We start from the raw sequence: 19,938 nt of genomic DNA, 5'->3' as shown, positions 1-19,938 counted from the left end.
ATGGAGAGAAGGAGCTTAAACCAGGTGCTGGGCAGGAGCGGGACCCCGGAGAGCTTAGTTACTAAGATGCTGGAGTCCGAGGAGAAGTGGCTTGCGGTTAGCTCCGCAACCATCCAAATACAGGAGGAGTTGCTGAAAGAACAAAGAAGGAGGAAAGCTGCAAATAGGAGAAGGATGAGTGCCTAAGAGCAAACCTACCCCGCGAAGTAATACCTCAATGGTGGTCCCACGGGGCTAGGGCTGGAGAGACCGGGGGTGGTTTTTAGTGGGTGTGAATCCCACACGCGCCCGTCGTTGTTCCGCCGTTCGGGCGGCGGAGCTGCGGCGGACGTGTCTTTCTAAGATTTTCCACCTCCGTGTACACACAACAAAAAAAAAAAAAAAAAGATGTCTAGGGTCCTGGCCTACACTATCGCTCCATCTCAGGTCGGGTCTGCCATGTCTTCTTTCACGTTACAGATTGCCCCTATAGATTTTCTGGGCTGGATATCCCCTCCCATACGGATTCAGTGACCTGCATCGCAGTTGATTTGGCCAGATTTTAGCCATAACCAGATGATCATAGTATTGCTGATAAATTTCGTGATTTTATATAGGGTACGGTTTACTGTGGGACGCCGCACTCCATCTTAGAAGAACAATTGTGCCTCTTTACTGTTTATGATATACCTATTAACAGATATTATTAACGGTCAGTGTCTGTAAATATTCTCAGCTAGTTTAGATAATAATTCAGTCTGTACTAGTTAGTAAGTATTCCTACTATGATTCGGAAGCTCTTCTGGATGAGGTTTAAACAATTTTTGGAGCGCTTGGGTTCGTATCCCCCGTGGGGATTCTAAACTGTTTCATTGCTGGTAAGATCAGCCAGTATAGTTTTCTCAACGGTTCCGCTTCATTTTTAAGGTTTTGTGTAAAACAAGACCGTATTAAAATCATTTTACTGTCTTTCTATCTGTCCATCTGTCCGTCTGTTTTTTTTTTCGAAGGTGGAAATCTTCTAAAGACACTGGTACCCGCGCTCCAGCGTGTGGAATTTTTACCCACTAAAACCATCCCATAATTCCTGTCCTCTTCCCCGCGAAACTAATGCTAAGAATTACGTCGCGGGGTGGACATGGCTCTAGGTTCTCCTTCGTCCATCGATTGCATTCGCAACCGCGCCTTTCTCGCCTATTCTGGCTCTTTCACTGAGTTCACCCCACCATGTCGTTAACTGTGCTCCTGGTCTCCTGGCATGGAAGCATTTTCCTAATTAGAATTTTTTGGTGGTACTGTTCCTCCCAATGTCTCCGTTAGACTCTTCCTCTCCTCTGCGAATCTAGGAGAATCTGGGTCCTCCAGAATGCCGTCGCAACTGGGACAGCAAGGTGAGTTATCCATATTAAACCTATAGAGGTATTTACGGTATCTGCCGTGCCGTGTGAAAAACTGCATAATATCATAGTTTATCTCATCATGTGCTCTCCGCTCCCACACCTTGATGCTGGGAATCAATCTGTGGGCCCATCGACCTTTTTCCACCCGTTTATGCCGTTGATTGATTGATTCATCATCATCAACGGCGCAACAACCGGTATCCGGTCTAGGCGCCATTGCTCCATCTTAGGCAGGGTCTGCCTCGTCTTCTTTTTCTACCATAGATAATTTTTCTCCGAGGATTACATGAGGACTGGCAAGATCATTGTCTTGTACAGTGAAAGCTATGACCCTATGATGAAACGTTTCGAGCGGAACAGTTTTTGTAAGCTAAAATAGGCTCTGTTGGCTGCCAGAAACCGTTCGCGATTGATTGATTGATACCTGTTTGACGATTCCTCTATTTTAGCGTTTTTAACATGCCGATCAGAGGAAGAACGAGGTTTATCGTAAATGCGCGTCATCTCGAGGGCCAAAATGCCGAATGGTAGCAATCCGGCTACCGTGTGAGATGGTTCTGAGATGGTTCTAAAATTACAGCACACTGTTGAGGCGGTTTTTCTAAAAACCGTGCTATTTCTTGAGCATTGCATGTGGTATGCAAACTGGTGCTGCATAGAGCAGTATAGAACTCACTACCCTATAAGCAGCCTACGGGTATATCGCGGGCTGCCAACGTTTGGCATGATTCTTCCAAAGGCTTGCTAACATTGAACGCCTTGATGTCAACATGTTGTAAGTGAAGCTTGAAATTCAGCCTCGCATTTATCATCACTCCAAGGTATTTTTCCATTGCTAGTTTTGAAGTGATGATACGCTTCCGCCAACTCAAACGAGCAGTGGTTTCCTTACGTCGCTCCGTGGTAAACACCGCCTTTAATTTATCCTTCGCGAGTTCAAGGCTACTTCTTTATAGTAATGATTGCTTCGGATGAATACAATTAAACATCCGCACGCTTCAAACACCTCTACAAATATGCCTGCTCTCAATTTAAAAGCCAGCTTAAGGGCTTTGTTTGGTATTCCGCCGAGGCCCGGCGCATTGTTCTCTCCCGACCTACCGCAAATCTTCAGTACTTTTTTCGTCGTTACTTGGGATATTACGGTTAGATCTGAAGATTCCTTGGACGAAATCGTTAGTCATTCTTTCTATTTTTTGAATACTTGGGTGCTATGCCGAAAAGGAGGGGTCCGTGGGCCAAAAAAGCGAGAGTAAAGTGAAAGTGAATAAAGAAAAAAATACATGGTTGCTATGCCCAAAACGAGCGGTCTTTGGACCAAAAAGGTGAGAGTAAATTGCTCTCCATCTGGTCCGGTCCAACAACAGGTAGATGTGTTATTAGAATCTCTTCTTCTTTTTGGCTACCAGTTGTGTTCATCAAGTCTTACAAACGCATCAATTCATGCCAAAGCAAAGCGTGAGTTCAACACTAATACTGCTTATTATCTGTATTGCGGAAATATGGTTTTATGATAAAATGTAAGCTGCGATCTTCATTTTTTGCAGTGATAGTTAGCGGGTTGCATTATGTAAGTTCAATTTCGATGGAATTCTGATTCAATTAAGCATTCCCTCCGCGAGTACCCATCTTCTTCCTCTTTAGTTCCCCTTATGATTACGTGTCTATCCGCCAAGATCTGTTTTGTTTATTGTTTTTTGTGTATTAGCACAGAGCCACCTCCCTTCTATATGAAGAATTATTTTAGAGTTTGCCTGAACTTCTGATTGTCATGTTTCACTCTGTATCAATGTATCTCTCTTCCTTTCCTGTCCGTTTAAGCTACCCAGCTCATACTAGCTTTCCAATCAATTTCGATAATCCGTCCCACTCTTTTCTACTACTCCTTTTCTTCGTAAATACTTGCTCTGTGTCACCAAGAACTTCCTGTGCTCCACTTTGGATCTGCTCCTTTACAACTTACCCGAGCGTTACTTTTCAATTTTTCTTTGTGCATAACGGTATGTCATGAGCCCTTGAATTTGAATCGGAGCTCTGTCAGCCAAACTCCAGTTCTGGGTACGAATCAGCTAAGCTTCGATACTCTCAACTGGCCTTAGCACCCGTCAACTGGTGTCTCATATAACTATATATGTGTAAAAATATCATTTAATCACTTCAAGGATCTGCGCTTATCTGTGAAATCCATCACAGAAAACTGCTTAAGCGACATCTGATGGATGTTGTGGCCTCTGTAACATGCAATTTCAAACCGTTTTGATCCTCCTCTCGTAATTCCTATTACCCGACTCAATCCTTTCCTATTTCTATCATCCAGTGGCTTCACTGCGACTTACGCACAACAATCCTGTGATTTACTTTCTTCATTCTTCTGTTTCGTTTGGGGGTAACCCTCTACTTTCCCCTGCTTTTTTACCACCTTTTTTGGGTGCAGGTTGTTCTCAGTCGCTCGAATCGTAAAAATTACATTCCTCAACAAAAGCATTAAATAGTGCTACGTTCTCCACTATAAGGAAGACTACTTTATAATCGGTAGTGATCCTACTCGAGCTCAGAACTACTGTTCTATCTTACTTAACTCCATTCATTAAAATTCTCGAAGGATATGTCACCAAATGGTTCATCGCGCACTTCACTCACCTCACAGCAAAATAGTTGCATAACGATTTCCCGCCTTCAAATTTCTGGATTTTACAAACTTGCTTGCTAAATATTTTAATTCTCGGCAGGAGAAAAACGTCATTTAGGATTATTTCTCTAAAATCTCTTAACCAAACATACCCTTTTTCTAAATCTCAATCCCAATCCAATGCCGATCAAATCCTCCCTATAATCCCTATCACTTTTGTGTTCCTTTCAAGATCTGGGATCTTTTAAAGACCTACCTATCTAGGTCGGCCTGACGTTTTTCAACTCGTTCTGTGAAAAGATCTTTGAATTCCGTTCAGTGATTTGGTTTCCTTTCCGCAGTTGTGACATTGTGACATTGTTCTCGAAGCTGCACAACGAAAAGTCATCCGATGCATGTGCTTTAAGAAAGCTTTCCTGGAAAGATTTTTTTTGCAAATTCACCCGAACCTTCTTCGTTAAAAAGGACTCACGGTCAAAATCTCTTTCTACAATAACGCTGTGGCGCGGCAGGATTCGCGGCATTCCAAATTTATTTCGAATGTTGCGAATACCAGCGGACAGATGACGTCACCGGCGCTCTTCACACAGTTTAGAGCTCGCTACAGGAGTAGAGAGCAGGCGGTGGAAGAGTGCCATTAGTAGGCGGCGGAATGATAGAAAAATAATTGAAGTTTTTAGCTTGTCTCTCGTTTTCTCTTTTATCGTTTCTCAATTTAAATTTTAATTGGATTCGCGAGCTATAATGGCGGCCTTCAGTTTCCGGTGCCAACGTTCTAGCATCCCATTGGATTGCGGGTGGTATGCAGTAGTCCGGTGGCGTTTAAACCCTAGGAGTTTGCCTAACTCCGAGAAAAAGGTGGACTCAAATTGCACTCCCAGGTCAGTGATGACCACTGCAGGGACGCTAAAGCGAGGTATTCACTCCCGATAGAGGGCTTCGGCACAAGATTGCGCCGTAATGTCTTTCAGAGGTATTGCCTCAGGCCACCGCGTAAAGCTGTCGATGATTGTGAGACAATACCTACAACCGTGCGAGTCTCGCAAAGGCCCTACTATGTCGAGGTTTATTGTGTGGTAAACTGACTTATAAAGCTCAGGTGTCGAAGCTGACGAGGGGACTCTTTGTCGGGCTTTTGTTTCAAAGCATACGTGAGAGGCTTATGGTCCGTGAACCCTGTGAACGGCCAGCCTTACAGGGAGAAACGGAAGTATTTGATGCTCAAGTATGCGGCGAGCAGTTCGCGATCGTAGGTACTGTAGTTCCGTTGAGCGGGATTCAACTGTTTCGAGAAAAACTCAACGGCTGCCAGACTTGATCCACCTTTTGGTGAAGGGCAGCACCTACTGCGATGTCAGAGGCATCAACAAAAACAGCTAGGGGTGCATCTTGCAGAGGAAATGCCAAGAGTGTAGCTTCGGCCAGTTGTTGACGGGATTTGTCAAACGCGCGGATAGCCTCCTCAGACCACAACTCCTTCACTGCCTTTGGACGCGGGAAGCTTGTTATCGCTTGCACCTTGTCTGGGTCGGGCTGTATTCCTTCAGGGGAAATGGAGTGGCCGAGGAATCTTCCCTGTTTTTGAAGGAACTTGCATTTCTCAACGTTCAGGACTAAACCGGCTTCAAGGAGATGTTGAAAAATGCACTCGAGATGGCCTAAGTGCTCAGACTCAGTGGAAGAAGCGACCAAAACATCATCCAAGTATACGAAACAGAAATCGAGGTTTCGCAGGACTGAGTGGATGAACCTTTGAAAGGTTTGCGCCGCATTGCACAATCCGAAAGTCATCCGGGTGAACTCGAAGAGTCCAAAGGGTGTGCACATTGCCGTCTTTGGAATGTCTTATGGAGCTACAGGGATTTGATGATAAGCCTTGGTTAAGTCCAAGGTCGAAAAGATGCGGCAATTCGCGAGGTGATGCGCAAAGTCGTGGATGAGTGGAATTGGATATCGGTCAGGAACAGTCTGTGCATTTAGCCTTCTGTAATCCCCACATGGGCGCCATTCGCCGTTTGGCTTAGGGACCATATGCAGTGGGGAAGACCAACAGCTGTTTGAGGGCCTGCAGATACCCTGTTGAACGAGTTGTTCAAACTCTTTCCGTGCAATAGCCAGTTTCTGGGGTGGTAGAGGACGCACCTTGGAGAAAATCGGGGAACCAGGAGTGTTAATATGGTGCTGCACATTGTGCTTCACTTTTGAGAGACTACACTCGGTAGTAATCTGGCTGAACTTTTGGAGAAGTGTCCGAACACGAGAGTCGGTGATGTCTTCTAAAAGAACGGAAAGGTTATTGCCTGGGTGAGATACCATTTGTCCCGACGAATTGAGGCTGGTCGTGGAATCTATAAGAGACTTGCTTTGCAAGTCTACCAGCAATCCATAGTGACACAGGAAGTCTGCGCCTAGTATGGGGAAGCTGACATCCACCAGGATGAAACGCCACGAAAATGTCCTGGACCCAAGTCTTGCCTCTCGTCCTACTCGGCCTACGTACACACGTACACGCCGAGAGGAATTTGCTGCCAGTCCCGTGGAGCTGGTATACGGGGAGAACCCGAGACTCCCAAGTGATCCGATCTTAGACAAGAGATCGGGTCTCACAGAGTCGGGGTTGGTGCGTCTGCTGAGAGACAATCTCCGACGCATCAAGGCCACTCCTACCACCCAACACTCGCCCAGGGAACTGGACACGTGTACGCACGTCCTGGTCAGGACGGATGCCGTCCGGAAGCCGCTGCAGCCTCCTTATGAAGGCCCGTATCGCGTTCTCGAGCGGGGAGAACATTTCTTCTAGCTCGAGATCGGTGGACACAAAAAGGCGGTCTCCCTGTCCAGGCTGAAGCCCGTGTGCACCCCTAAACAACGGCGCGTTTGCTTCAGGGACTGATGGGGGAACACGGTTCCGGGTTCAGTCGCTGAAACCTCTCAGTTTCATCTGGGGGCGGAGTGATGTGGCGCGGCAAGATTCGCGGTGGAAGAGTACCATTAGTAGGTGGCGGAATGATAGAAACATAGTTGAAGTTTTTAGCTTATCTCTCGTTTTCTCTTTTATCGTTTTTCAATTTAAATTTTAATTGGATTAGATAATTTTTAATTATAAAAAATAAGATGAAGAAAAATGCCATACAGTTTTATTTCCTTGGGTATTTTATTTCGCAATGCATCTCGTAGTACCTGTAGAGTTTCGCTCGATACGAACTTTGACTGCTCGATTCCGAGGTAATGTCGCCTTACAGTTTGTTTCTATGACTTTGTCCCTACTTCTAGTTTAAACAAAAAATAAGTTCCTCCTTTTGAGGACAATTGGAAAATTTATCTGTCATATATTGTTAATTGAAATAAATAATTAAAAGCAGGAGCTTGCTGATTGCCCTGAGTGGGAGTTCTGCGATCAGCGAAGTGGAACTGGGTTGGGAGTTTTGTCCCCAAGGGTACACCCGCTCCTGACTTTTGCGCCCAGCTCCTTTGAACACGATGGGCTGGAAAAATTACCAGGGAGAATACAAACGAAAGAATTACGAAAGTTAAAGAAAAAGTTCACTACGGGGCCTGGCGAAACAGTTAGTGAGGGCTCAAACACCCGATGAGACACCAAAAAGCCCTGAAAGAAAGCCCTGCAAAGTGATACGGCTGCTCGTTCGGGGAAGACTCAGTACCTGCAGTATTCCTGTCCCGGAAAAAGCCCAGGCGAAATTGATAGGTCTGGGGGGGGCGGATTTGGACACAAGGCGGTTGAAAGCACAGTCCAGTGTTCTTGCATAGTCAAAGAGGAAGGACTCATTGGGAAATGCACGACTATTGTGTATCATATGCGGTCGGAAACGTTGATATAGAAAAACATTAGCAAATCCGTGAAAAACGGGCTTCCCTTTTACTGACGAACGTGGCCAGCAGCGGAAGACTGCTGAAAAGCAGAAACAGCCTCACGCTGAGAACGCTGCAAGCACTAAAGGATCGCAGACAGCGGAAAGAGGGGGACGCTTTTGAAGGAGACTTTATCCAAACAGCTTTTAGGGCCCAACAGAATAAGAATGTTGATAAAAGCAAACACGTCACTACGCTGTCAGAAAACCGTCTGTCAACAGTCAAGGTTACGAATGGTAAACGACTAACAGAAAAGACAACGAAACAGAGAATGACTAGACAGTTGGCTTATTAAATCAACGGAAAGCAAGATATTTGCAGAAGTGAAATCCGCTACAAGATTAAGCCCAATAACAATGGACTAGAAGTTTTAAATTAGGTTCGAAGGCAGCTAGCAGGAGCACGTTCTGCGAAGCGGTGAAGTGGTTACTGGGTGGTTACATGTGCACTCTAGAAATCCGACTGTTTCACAGAAAAGGTCGCAAGCTAGCAATACCGAAACAATGTTTCGTGGCATCTCAACTTATCGGGTACCGTCGCTGCCATCTGTGAGATTGACTATTTTCTTTCCCAGCTTCTAAGCGGGCATGGAGGTCGTCAGTTTTAACTGCACAAGATTGATTAGGTTCGATCACCTGATTGTGCATTCTACAAAGGAGAGGCGGGCTACGCCGAACAGACCTTTTTCTCTTGTAGAAGGTAGGACGGTTTCTGTCAGCAATTTTCTGCAGACACAGGGAACTCTCTCTGGACAAAGTTGTCTGAGAGATGTTGAGTAGATGGAGCCTTGTTGCGCATTACATTCGGGTTCTTCTTGTAGCGAGAAGATAGAGCTCGACCGGTTGGGGAATCGGATGGCAAGGGGTTCATTCAACTCACAATTCCTTTCCTCTTCTGGCTGGTAAAAGGAATTTCCTGACTTGAACCCTTCCTGAGCCTGGATGGCGGGAGGGCATGCCAAACATTTCCAGGCTAGTTCTCAAATGATGCGGCGGTGTTTAATAGGTAGTCCCACGGCCTACCGTCGCATCATTCTGTGCGCCTCGTGCCCATAGGTTATTGTTCGTGTTTGGGGCCATAATCCCAGCCGCCCATGGAGATATTTTTTTACTGAGGCCCTACTATACTGATTTAAATAAAGAAAATATCTTTCTCCCCGCGGAATCTTTCTACACGTCTACCTTCTGAAACCACCGTAACAATTGTCTAATCATATTACACAGGGGAATTACATACTCCCTTTCAAAAGAATAATTTAACCGATAATAATCAACTCTGCTGGCAAGTACACGTTCATATGAAGTCTCCTGGTTTAATATATTCACGTTTCAACCACCATTCTCCACAGTATGCCTCTTGTCCAAAGCTCTGGCGCCATTTCAAGGCAGAACTGTGCCAAGGAAGAAGGAAAAAAACATTCCGACATTTCCTTTTTATGATTTCACCGCACTCAATAATTCCTTGCCGCGAATATTCATTTTGTAATGATACATATGGGAACAATCTCGAAAATCTTGAGTCAAATTTGCTAAATTCTGGTCTGAAGTCTTCCTCCTCCTTGCCTGGGGGAGGACCAGAGGAACAGGACAAGGGACATGCAGTGTTCATTTCAGAATAAAGACCATCTACGTCTCTGAATGATATGATTTGAATGTGTAAATAGAATTTCTTATGTTACCCATAAAACTTTAATATATGCCGGGGGTAGAAAGATCTCATGGCTGCGTTCGAGTCTTGTTCTCAATTCTCCATTCAAAACGATGGCTGGGGTGTGGAGTATCGTTTGCCTGTCACCGCATAGACATACATAAATTCACATCCTTAGTACGTACGATAAGTGTAATATGTTCCGGCGTCCTGCTGGTGTTCTAAATTCCGGAACAGAGAAGCATTTTAAGGGCGTTAGCTATTGTCGGACGGATGTCCTAGTGCTGTCGTCCTTGTAAAGGGACTTTCGTTATCTCATGCTATAACAACATATGGAGCACACAGGAGTCATGGATATGACCTACGATATTCGCTTTGAAGTTATGATTAGGGTGAGGATATGTCTGGTTAATAGACTGCGTTTTGCTATGGAATATGGCATTAGTAGAAGTCCTTTGGCCTTTCGGGAATTGCAGATACTCGTATATCCTGTAAGCGTTTTATCTCGGTCTGTTAAATTAATGAATCTTGGAGACTGTCGGTGGAATTAAAAGTACAAAACAGTCAACATATCAGGTCATTTTAATAAACCATTTTCACACATTTAGATAATTTGAGATTGTCAGGTCTGGGGAATTCACTCCCATAAGAAGGGGGTAGCTAGCTATTTGCCTAGTGTTTAAGGGATGGCATTTGTGGCCAACTTTTTGTCAACAAATTTACGTCATAAGTCCCCCACGAGTCCTATTTTTACAGATTTTTAGCACAGAGGAAAGTTTAGTCTTTTCACTTTTTATTAGGGAGGAATGAAATAGTTATTCATTAAAAAAAGATACTAGTCGAATTGTCTGGAGTAGAGTCTGCCATTGCCAACAACAGAGAAACACAGATCGTATCCTTATTCTGGAAATGTCCTTCTTGCCGTGTGTAGCTATATTATTACTATTCTGTTAAGGGAAATTGTACTGCGTCCTTAAAGAAATATTTTGCCCTTTTTACTGGTTATAGTGTACCTATTAGCTACAGTATTTCAAGCAGGCAGGAATTTTAATTAATTCCCTATTACTAAGTATTTCAACTTGGCATCTGGTATCTTCTCCCAGGTGCCTCGCACTACTTTGTACCAGTGCCAGACTCTGTTCTAGAACATACGTAGATATCTCTAGCTTCCTCAAGTGGTAGTTTAGTCGGTACTGACCACTGCGTACTTGCACTATAAGCCGGAGGTTCTTCTTGGTGAGGTTTAGAAAACCCTTTATGCGCTTGTCCGTATAGAGACGTCCCCGCTTACTTCCTAACCACTTCATCCGCTGTCTCATTAGCTTCCAACTCAACATGGCCTGGAGCCCAAAGCATCTAGACCTCATTTTTCGAGCCGAGCGTGTTCAGTCCCTCAAGGGATTCATATACCAGTTTAGAGTTCATCTGGTTCAACCTTTATCGCTGCTTGGCTGTCAGTCAGAATAGCAATGTTCTGCCCCTTATAGTTGTTTTCGAAGGTGAAGGACGTACTGTTTATAGCGTATATTTTCGCTTGGACCATGCTTGTATGCTGCCCATTGGTTTCTTAGACCAATAACCTTGGCTACCGTTCCCTCTGAAGTTAAGGATCCGTCAATGTACCAGGTAATCAGTTGTTGGTTTAAGCCGCGTGTCCCGGCCACACCCTCCCAGTGTGCCCTGTTGTTCAAACTTCTTATCGAAATGAAACCTCGTTGCCACGTTAGCCCTTGGTAATTCGAGGTACGCCTAGAAAGAATATTAATTTTCCCTTGATTTAGGCAACGGACATTCTGAAAAGCGCCCTGCTTGCCTGCATCTGTATGTGCATATAGAGAGGAATCAATCCCAGAAGCAACTCTAGGGATGCCGTTGCGCATATTCTCATTGCCCTACTGATACATATGCAAGCCAGTCTTTGAAGTTTGTGTAATTCACTGGCTGTTATGCTGAGTTTAGTTCTGATTGGGCATAAGCCATGTATCCCTGACCCTGCCCCATCTTCCGTTAGTTGTGTAGCACAGTATTTGATTTTTCAGATTCTCTTCAGGACTTTCAATTTTTATTGAGGTCTCAAGTTTGAGTTCCGGTAGAACTTTGGTAATATGGAATCACTGTCCATTTCCGGAGTTGGATTTGTAATTTTGCGGATTAGATTTCTCTGTTCATGTCTTACAGGTGCGCATTTCAAATTTATTTATATGTCCTTAGGTGGTGGACCGTTTGTCCAAAGACAGGGTGGATACCAATGGTTGATTATCAAAAGAGAAGACCACCAAACGAAGGAGGACGAGACCGTCAGCTTTGTTCATTAAACCGACACAAGGCAAGACATTTGCGTAAGTGTCTGCCATTGGGAAAATGAAGAGTGGCGGAATCTTCGCTAAATTATGGCCGATGACAACTAACAAAAGTACGTTCTGAAAGGTGGTCAAGAGGTTACTGGGGGAGAAGGCTCCGGTTTCTAGGTTGGAACCTATGTGCTTTCTGGAAATCCGAGGTCGTGACAGTAACCGATACCCGAATAGGTATCGCATCTGCGAATTCTCTATGGCAAAAACTCGATGTGGTGCAATTGCTGAGCAATAGGTGAGAATATCCTTAACAGTAGGAAAATCAGAAAAGATTAGGTAGTGTTTAGGGTACGAATGTGGATAACCTCTATCAAATGTTGTAGATGGTTACACAAGGGTTTTACGTATACAATTTGCCGGTATATACGGTACAGTACGGTGCAGACATGTAGGAGTGGAACTGAAAAGGGCTACAACGCGGGTGACATGCATCCCACAAATTAACATGTACAGAAGTGCCACCGCCCATGAATTGCTAGTACATTTCGCTGCGAAGGTTAAAGCTAGTTTAGTGCTAATCAGCGAACAGGACCGGAACAAAAAACCCAGCTTCATGGCATCCTGAATTATCGAGTACCGCGTCCATCTGGGTTTGGGACTTCGTCTGACTTCAGGTTCTTGGCCAAGTCTGAGGAGATGGTCTTGTCTGGATTTGGGGTTTTTGGGTAACGATTTTCTAGCGCCAAAGGAGACCATGCCAAATTTTCAATGTAATGTAATTCTATACACACCTCACCCGCTCCCTGATGAGATTTCGAGGACCATCCGATGAAAGTATAACAACGACCCTCGGCTCAGGGCCAACTGGAGTAGCTACGCCTTTGCTAACATGGAGCCTCAGGCTTGAAGCCTGCAGAACTTACCCCTAGAAAGTGTCAATCGGCTTGAAGTCAAGTGGTAACCTATCTGCTTAGTGTGGAAACTTAGACAGGCACTTTTTCTATCCTCGATTCGACTTTTATTTAATTTTGTCATTGCTAGAATCGGCAAAAATCCGTGATTGCCGATTCTGCAATTGAGTACAAAAAGTTCAGATATCATTCTCACGTAGTAATGAAAAATGCAATTAATCAGTATGCATGAAATGTAAAAAAATGTGTATGTGAAAAGAAACGATTACTTGGAGCACATGGTGAGAACTGGTGGGTGTGGTTTGGGTCGGCGTGCGAGTACTCGAAACGAAATTGCGTGGGAGATTCATTTGCTCTGCGCGCTGGCTCGCTTCGGGATGGCACTTTTTTATTGCTGCATAACAAAAGTGTCAGCAGCTTTTGGAGGGGGTTTTCCATATCATAACACGCCGACGGTAAGGAAAATTCCCGGCATAACGGCTTTCTTCTGCTTTATGATAGGAGGTGCTGAGGTCATTCTGGACACCGAGTTGTTCCGAACCTCAGCACCATTATGTTCACCCTCCGTAAGCTTGAGACGGCCGGAGGAAGCAACACTACTATCTGAGCCAATGGCTCGGTTTTTCCTCGGCAAAGTTTGGCCGTGACTTTATACGGTATACACCTGCCAGCTCAGAGCAAAAATGCAATCCTTATAGCTAGGGGGAGTTTCCTCCTACGTACCGTAATCAGATGGATTTTTGCTGTAATACAAAACCCATCCTTCAGTTTTGATAGCCTTGGCTGCAAATGAAAATTTAGCCATTACCGGCCGAGTCCTCTTTACTGCCCATCGGCTTCTTTTCGCAAATACTCCTGTCGCCTCAACTTTGGCACAACTCGGGGTTCTGGTGTTCCTGGAATCGGTTCGCAGGAAGGCGGTTTACCCGGACGTTGTTTTCTACCCGAAGACCAGTGAGTAACAGTAGCTTTAGCAGTTAGTGCCGACTGGAGCCGTAGGGAAGGAGTGCTATGGAAAGAGTCTGCTTGGGCTCTTCTGTTAAAGACCGGGTCCCAATTGATTGTTGTTGTTTTTTATTTGAACCCTGGGACCCGGCAGACTAACAGTCTAAATAGGACCTGGTACTACCCACGAAGTACACCAACAGGATCGATGGCGGGCGCTTAGCCTGTTACCAGAAACACACTATCGTTTCGTGCCAAAAACATCCAAATGTAAATTTATTAAGTTTGATTCTTTTTTTAATTAGCCGACACACTTACAAAAAAAAAAGTGTCAAAGCCTGCCCGAGCAGACTGGACACGTGTTGCAAGCTTAACAAGTATCAATCACTAATGTTTTAGGGTTATTGAGTTGATAATACTTAAAATTCAAGCGATGATGCATGTTAGTGTTTTTCAGTTGTTATCGTAGTTGATGATGATGACTACGATGCATTATGTTTTAGTATACAAAAAGATGAAATCCGAGAAAAACATGCGATGCATTGTAAAATCGAGGGTGGTTTAGGTGCCGAAAACCAAGCTTTAGTATTCCTTCGAGTGAGGTATAAGGTTTTCTGAATCCTCCATTCGAACGCCTCCCACCCGAGACCAGAAGGCCGGTAGCAACTTGACGAACAAAATACATAGATGCTGCGCATTACTTTAAAGGAATCTGACAACGTGTGGATCAGGTACTTCTCCGCAATTCTATTAACCATTGTGAACCATTGGAATGCCCAGAGATTGTTTAGAAACAAGAACGAAGTGGCAGGAAATTCCATGCCGCGAAGAAACTGAAACTATCTGTACTATAATCTGACTCTAGTGTTCTTAAAGATATACAAAAGGTCATCAATCATTCAAGGATCTCCAAAACCGGACTGACATCCAAGGAAGACCGTGAGACTTGTGTCCCATCCGGACCAACCACCACACAAGCAGATCCATCACTCATGAACGCGGGGATCAGAAACCCCATTGAGGCGCTCCACCGCCCTGCTACAGGTTCCCCCCAAATCGTACGATAGGATAATCTGAACCTTACTTCAGGTTGCGAGAATACCATTGGGAATTACAGGGTCAAACAAGGTCCGGAACGACTTATAGTTCGAGATTAGACCATTTTCAACATCTGGGTTCTAAATCACCAAATGATAGGTTTTGGGATTTCTTTCCTTTAATTTAAGAGCAAAAATCTGTTGCAATGAGGTGGTTTTGGTCAGTTTTTAGCATCTTTTCAGGGTACAAGCAGATATTCAGTTGAACTTGTTTTCAAAGTATTTTGGTGGATTGATAGTGGACATAGCAGCATACTCTACAATGGGTTTTACCACAGATCTATAGAGATTTATTGGCTTAAGGGGTGTGAAACCCAAAAAAAAACAGTTGAAAAATTAATCAAGTAGTCTCTGACCGAACACGTTCTCGTTATCTCCCTACCTAGAAAATTGATGGAATTGTCGTGGATAAGGGTAAGATTATTAATTTTAATGAGAGCCATGTTACCCTGCTTCTCTTAAAGTATACAGCTTGGGATTTGGTTATGTTGATTAGTAGGTACAATCTTCGGGATTCATCAAAAAACGCATTTACCTGCCTTTGCAAACATTTGGAAGCCGACAACCAATCGTCTCCAGTGGCCAAAATGAGGAAATCGTCCGTATATTGGAAGATCTCAATACTATCAGAGCATTTACTATGCAGGGATGTTGTTTAGATATTAAACAACATTGGACTTAAAACGCATCTTTGGGGAGCAGGCGGCGCGAGATCTTGGGCTGCGCATCAATGAAGGCAACACAAAATATATGGTGGCAACGTCAGCACCGAAAACGAACCAGCCAACAACATCAAACCGCACTGGTCAAACAGGAAGAATAAAGATAGGAGAATACAACTTTGAGACCGTTGATAACTTCTCCTATCTAGGGTCGAAAATCACAACCGATAACAGCTACGATGATGAAATCCACGCACGGTTGTTGTCAGCCAACAGAGCCTATTTCAGCTTACAAAAACTGTTCCGGTCGAAACGTCTCACCATAGGGTTAAAGCTCTTACTGTACAAGACAATGATCTTGCCAGTCCTCATGTATTCCTCGGAGACTTGGGTTCTTAGCAAGAAAAATTGCGAACTCTTGGCCGCGTTCCAGGGAAGAATCTTGCGTAGAATTTTTGTCCCCCTACATGAGGATGGACGATTCCGTAGCCTACATAACAACGAAATCTATGAGCGATACCATGACGGTGGGCGGGTCACTTAATCCGTATGGATGAGGATGATCCTACCCGGAAAGTCTATAAGGGTAATATCTATGGTAGAAAAAGACCCTGCCTGAGGTGGAGCGATGGCGTAGGTAAGGACGCCAGACAGCTTTTAGGGATATCAAATTGGTGGACCTCGACGCAAAACCAAAATGTCTGGAGTTCCTTATTAAGGCAGGCCTAGACCGGATACCGGTTGTTGCGCCGTTGATGGTGATGAGTTATTTTATCAATGAAATTTTATGTAGTAATGTTGTCAAAGGGTTTACAAGGTATTTCTTCAAGAGCGAAAAATTTCGTGCAGCTAAATTAGACGTGGTCCTATAATTATGAAACGCACTTGAGGCTTTTGGAGCTGTCATGTAAACATGGCGCCTTCGTCATTTTTGGCTACCTCTCTGGGAAGACCGATCATACAATGCGGCCTTTCTATGTTTAGAAATGTGTGGGCCTTTTCTGCTGAGGTAATATTGTCGTTTCTGTGTCGATCGAATTTTGGTTCAGGAAAGTCAGAGGTGGATAGGGAAAAGTGATTGAAAGGACTCAACTTTGGGGAATGCCTGCTGGATATATGTATCGGGATGAAATTGTTAATTGATGTTGACTTGGAGGATAAGGATTAGCTTACCAAGGTGCGGATGGAAGTTGAGTATTTGATATAGCTTAAAACTCCAATGGATAGGAGAATACAACTTTGAGACCGTTGACAATTTCTCCTATCTAGGGTCGAAAGTCACAACCGATAACAGCTACGATGATGAAATCCGCGCACGGTTGTTCTCAGCCAACAGAGCCTATTTCAGCTTACAAAAACTGTTCCGCTCGAAACGTCTCACCATAGGGTCAAAGCTCTTGCTGTACAAGACTACGATCTTGCCAGTCCTCATGTATTCCTCGGAAACTTGGGTTCTTAGCAAGAAAAATTGCGAACTCTTGGCCGCGTTCGAGAGAAGAATCCTCCGAAGAATTTTTGGTCCCCTACATGAGGATTGACGATTCCGTAGCCTACACAATGACAAAATCTATGAGCGATACCATGACCGTCCGGTTGTGGATAAAATCCGGCTCAATAGGTTACGGTGGGCGGGTCACTTAATCCGTATGGATGAGGATGATCCCACCCGGAAAGTCTATAAGGGCAATATCTATGGTAGAAAAAGAAGACGAGGCAGACCCTGCCTAAGATGGAGCGATGGCGTGGGTCAGGACGCCAGACAGCTTTTAGGGATATCGAATTGGTGGACCTCGGCTTGAAACCGGGATGTCTGGAGTTCCTTATTAAGGCAGGCCTAGACCGGATACCGGTTGTTGCGCCGTTGATGATGATGATTTCCAGCTCGAACGCTGTCCAGTGTCGATTGGGCACGCATTAAACAATCTCAGCTGGAAAGCTAGAAAGGGTAGCCAGGTCAACCTTCTCATAGGTGTTCTTCACATCCAGCACCACAGCCAACACCTGCTGACCTTTACCTTTTGCTATTGAAATGTCCAAAAGGATGTCATTAATGTAAGCAGAGATTTGCGTAGATTTGCCTGTCGAATGGGCATAACAGTTAACAGGCAGGAATTTTTATTCATCAATGAAATTATTGATACGAACCTTGATCATAGAATTAAGCATTCGGGCTAGCACATTAATGAGAGCAATAGGGTGATTACGGGTCAAAAGTCCTGAGTCTTTAAGTGTTTTTTGGATGGGTACCACTCGAACAGTAGACCAGTCCTCAGGGGGACTCAACTTGCACTAGAGGAGGATAAGTCGCTCCAGCAGCGGAGAGAATATTTCCGGCGCCAATCAGTGTACATTCTGATAAGTGGTATTATGCGTACCAGGGGCGGAGGCACGTTTGTGCCTAAGTAAACCAGCAGTTAGCTCTTTTAGAGAGAAGAGCGGTGAAGTAGGACATCTAAGGATATCTTAAGAGAAGGGGAAGGGGGGCTGTATTGTCCAGCCAGAAAATCAAGACATTCAAGGTTTTTCGTGGGATCCAAACATCTGGAAGCTAAGGTAATCATGAAAACCTCAATTGTATGTGTGCAGAAACTTAGTTCAGACTTTGGTTTACCGTCGATAAACTCAGGGTTGCCCGCTCACTCGGGGTTGGGTCGTCACTATCGCCATTTAATTTTGGTTTTTGTTTTATATTTTTGCATTTTCATGATTGTTTGCTATAGTCTTTGTTTTATCTAGGAGACCCTTCTTTTTCGAGACAAGGCTAGTTGAAACTTTGGTCGCCTGGTACCCATAGTTGACCGTTGATGTCCACAACTTAACGCCTACGATAATGTAGCTCTCGGCAGTTTCAGATGTCATCTTTAGTTCCGTAGAGGATCTCCCTTCTTCCTTACTGAACTCCATCACTGCAACAAGGGAGGTTATCATCAAGGGAGTCACGCTTTGTAAGGTTTGGAAGGCTTCTCAAAACGACGTGTCAATTTTATTGGAAACCTTCTGAAGGGTTCTACAGCTTTTTTGTTATGCTATCTCGGAGGGGGGTCTTATTTATATTAGCAATTAGTTGGTTCGTAGCAGCCGTTTTTGCCTTGCCCCAATATGTAGACTTTCCACTCTATTTTCTTGCAATTGTACGGTAAAGGGGAAATGCCGAAATCTAAGGTAATTCGTACTAAATCGGCAACTACGGTCATAAAGGGAAACTGCTTTTTGATCTTTTGTTTCTCCAGGCCTTTGAGAAAACCTTAGGTGCGAAAGTAGTTGCTTTATTTTTCTCACCCCCTCTCCCCCACCTCGACGGTCCTTCTAATAACGTTACGTATTCATTTTTTAGTAGAAGTATCTGTGCTTGAGTGTTAAGGATAGCTGCGACAACTTTGCCTTCGTTCACCTTTCCAACCTTTTTTCTCACGTTAGAATACTCGGAATAATCCTTACTAATCTTCGAAAGCGGTATTCAGACGGTCGCTGTTTACCTTGCTTGATGCCAAAGTCCAGGTCTGAAACAATTTACTTGAAATATTAACGGAGGTCAAAAATGTATTTGACTGTTAGAAAATTTTACACGCACGTGTTTTTCCAAATATATAAAGGAGCGTTTTCCATCTGATGTCACTCACGGTCACGCTGTTCCCAGGGCAGAGGTGAAGCAACGTCCGATGAGTTCCCTTTGCCCTGGACGAAACCGTTTGACCTATATTTTTTAAATGCTTGGGTGCCACGCCCCAAACGAGGGATCCATGGACCAAAAAGACGTGAGTGTAAGTTGCTCTCCATTTGGACCGGTCCAACAGCAACTGGTTATGGACTTAGGATCCCTCGCTTATCCTAAACAATAATCTGTATTTCTGTACTTTGAGTTTAATCTTTCAAAGGTTAACCTCATCAAGCAGATCAAGGCTAGAGGGAGAAAATCGAGACGCGGAGTGAAAATCATATGCCGAACCTTGTTAAAGTCTCTTTATTCTAGTGATCTGGGTCCGGTGGGAATCACCCATTACTTCTCTCTCCCCGGGCTTGCTTTCAAACAACATTTTTGATTCTTGGTTCTTGTTTTTAAGCCTGTTGCTCCGTTTGAACGCCACTGGGTGTTAATTTATGTTTTGTAACGTTAACAAATCTGTGAAACTTATCTCAACTTTGGATAATATGTGTTCAGCCCCTCAGCCCGAATTACCTCTCCTCGGTCCTAATTGGAGATACTATATTTAGGTTTAACTTTTCTGGACGGAATCAGAGTTCTTTTATTTGCACCCTGTGGAGACGCCCAGAAATTGTCATTAAAAATGACAAAGGCCTTTTTCACTGTTAATAAAACTGCCTGTGACAGGGAATATCATTGACTTTTTGATTACGACATGAAAAAAAGATTATTACTTGCTCTCTAGCTTGACTGCAAGAGTGAGCTCTTTGTCCTTTCCTTAGTATTTAATGAAAATTCTTTGAATATGAGATGACTTCTTTACAGGCTTATTCGACTAAGCTATCGTTTTTTCTTTCTTTC

General features: G+C 44.1%; 1 protein-coding gene across 2 annotated transcripts in view; it reads left to right on the top strand.

Moving 5' to 3' along the window:
* Window positions 1-19,938, top strand: part of LOC119658080 (serine-rich adhesin for platelets) — a 459,260-nt gene that overhangs the window by 163,253 nt on the left and 276,069 nt on the right. The gene's annotated exons all lie outside the window — the stretch shown is intronic.

The sequence above is a fragment of the Hermetia illucens genome, chromosome 5, assembly GCF_905115235.1.
Source record: "Hermetia illucens chromosome 5, iHerIll2.2.curated.20191125, whole genome shotgun sequence".
Lineage (NCBI taxonomy): Eukaryota > Metazoa > Arthropoda > Insecta > Diptera > Stratiomyidae > Hermetia > Hermetia illucens.
This window is presented reverse-complemented; position numbering and strand designations above follow the sequence as displayed.